At 59.3% G+C, this 2,438-nt stretch overlaps 1 protein-coding gene across 1 annotated transcript in view; it reads right to left on the bottom strand.

The window, feature by feature from the left end:
* Positions 1 to 2,438, bottom strand: part of FGF3 (fibroblast growth factor 3) — a 6,381-nt gene that overhangs the window by 1,433 nt on the left and 2,510 nt on the right.

Genomic DNA, 2,438 nt, shown 5'->3' with positions numbered 1-2,438 from the left:
GCCCCACCCCGGCCCACATTGAGTGTCTGTGAAAACCTCGGCAGCTGAACCAGCTCTCCTCCCAGGCCCCTCTGTCCTGGAGAAGGTACCTCCTCCCGGGCTGAGGCCTGTCCTGCAGGAAGCCTGGTGGGTTTGCTCTTTGCTGGGACACTTGGGGGCGGGGGCCATTGAAGGGACACAGAGCTGTGACAGGGGCTCAGGCCCTATAGGAGGGCTTCTTGGGGGCGGAACATTGTTTGCACCTTGAGGGGGCTCCTGGATGGGGGGAGGCTATGGGTAAAGGGCCAAGACGAGCTAGAAAAAGGCATCACAGACGCACCAGGACGGCAGGTCCCAGTGCCTGTCCCACCCCCGCGGTCCCATCCCAGACTCTGCTCCCCAGGGGCCCTCCCCAGAGCCACCCCAACCCCAGGGTCCACCTGCTCAGACTGTACTCCTTGCCATCACCCTCGTCCTCAGGGAGGCTGCTCCTCCTTCTCAGCTTTGCCAGCTCCTGGAGCTGCTCCAGGAAAATCAGCCAGGGCAGGGCAGAGGCGGGGACCAGGCAGAGGTGCACAGGGAAGGCAGGCACCCTCCCAGTGGGGTGACAATTGAAGGGGAGGGCATGTTCCCGTGGGGCAGGAGGGGGCAGGAGGGGGCAGGGGCACTCCGGGCAGTAGAGTACAGGGAAAGCATGGGGTCGGGGCTGGGAACAGCAGGGCTTGTTCTAGAGAAGCCAAGGGGTCCGGAGCCTGAGTGGGGATGGGAGCTGTGAACTGACGGTGGGAGGAGGAGGCAGAAGGTGGTCTGGGTTGCTCCACTGTGAGCTGAGCTAAGGAATCTGGGTGATAATCTGGGGGCGATGGGGCATTCCTGGAGGCCATTAGGTGAGTGGATTTGCAGTTTAGGGAGATGACTGATCAGTACCTAGCACAGAGTGTGACATATGGTAAGTGCCCAGGACACTGAGGAATGAATGCCAGGTGGATGGAAGGAAAGAAAGGTGGATGGATGGGTGTTGATGGGTGGATGTGTGAATGGATGGATGGACAGACGGATAGATGGATGGAAGGAGACAGGAGGGAGGGAAGGGGGCTGTGGACTGGAGGAAGGAGACCTGGAGGCCAGTAGCTGGGTCCTGAGACTGCTGTGACGGTCCAGCTGGGAGAGGACGAGGGCCTGAGATATAAGGGCATGGGGCGGGGTGGAGGGAGGCCAAAGCTGAAGACAGGGATTCAGGAAGTGTGTTCGAGGACTTGGAGGCAGACTGAGTGTGCGGCTGAGAAAGAAGCAGGTGTCCACCAGGACTCCCGGCTGACCTTGGGTTTAAGTGAGTGGCTGGGGGGGTAACAACCACGGAAGGGGAGTCGGGGGAGCTTCTGGATTCAGCTGGAGGTGTGCTGCCCTCTGCCAGGTGGTCTCTGAGCCATCAGGACATTTGGGGGGACCTATAACTCTGAAGGGAGGTCAGGACTGGGATTGGGGGCTGTCAGAAGCAAGGGCCGCTGACCCAGAGTGGATGAGCTAGCCTGGAAGGCGAGAAGCAAGGTGATGGCAAAGACCAGGGACTCAGATAGTCAAGAGGCAGGGCAGTCGGAGCAGCACTCACGGGCAAATTGGGGCACCCAGGACGGGGACAAGGGGTGGCAGGAGTGGCCCCTGGGCTGCCTCACCTTCCAGCTTATCTGCAACATAATGAGGCCTCCCATGCCAGGCGCTCTGCCAAGTCCCACCCCACCCAGCTAGACCACCGGGCTACCCGCGTGGGACCAGGAACCTCTCCTCTTCCGTCCCCGAAGCCAGCGCTGCCAACTCTCAGAGACAGAAGCCATAGGGAGACTCTAGCCCACTGGGCACGCATAATTCTGCCCCCCAGGGTCCTGGCCTGGGTCTCCCATGGAAGAGATGGCAGCAGCCAGATGCTTCCTCTCCTGATTCCAGCTCTACCTGCCTCCCTGTGTGAACAAAGGCCGCCCCTGGTCAGTAAGACCCGCATAAGCACTGCACGCCAGTTGGGCCTCCCCTCACCATCAGAGATGGGAGGGACTGTGGGTGGTCCCAGCCCATTTCAGGAACAGAAAGTCAGTTTTGCTCACTCCGCACCAAGGGGGAGGGCTGGAGGGGTCTGGAAAGCCACCATCCACCTCAAGAAAAAGTCAGACCAGACCCTGGGCTAAGGGCATGTGTTTATAAACCACACTTGGTGTTTACAGACTAGAGGAGGCTGGGCACCCGAGGGCCCCTCTTCCCAGATATAGACTCCCCCAGGTCACAGAAAGCAAATGGGTATCTTCCTACTTCTGCATTTCCTTTAGCCAAACCGTGAAAAATCTGTGATGGAAAAAGCTGCTTAAAGGAGGATTTCCCTGAATTTCTTGACGGTGCTTTGCCTGACTTCAGACAGGCGGGGAAATGTCTCTGTTTCCCCTGCAAATGCAATCCAACAGAGGAAATGGTCC

The sequence above is a fragment of the Bison bison genome, unplaced genomic scaffold (assembly GCF_000754665.1).
Source record: "Bison bison bison isolate TAMUID 2011002044 unplaced genomic scaffold, Bison_UMD1.0 scf7180017864080, whole genome shotgun sequence".
NCBI classification, from domain to species: domain Eukaryota; kingdom Metazoa; phylum Chordata; class Mammalia; order Artiodactyla; family Bovidae; genus Bison; species Bison bison.
This window is presented reverse-complemented; position numbering and strand designations above follow the sequence as displayed.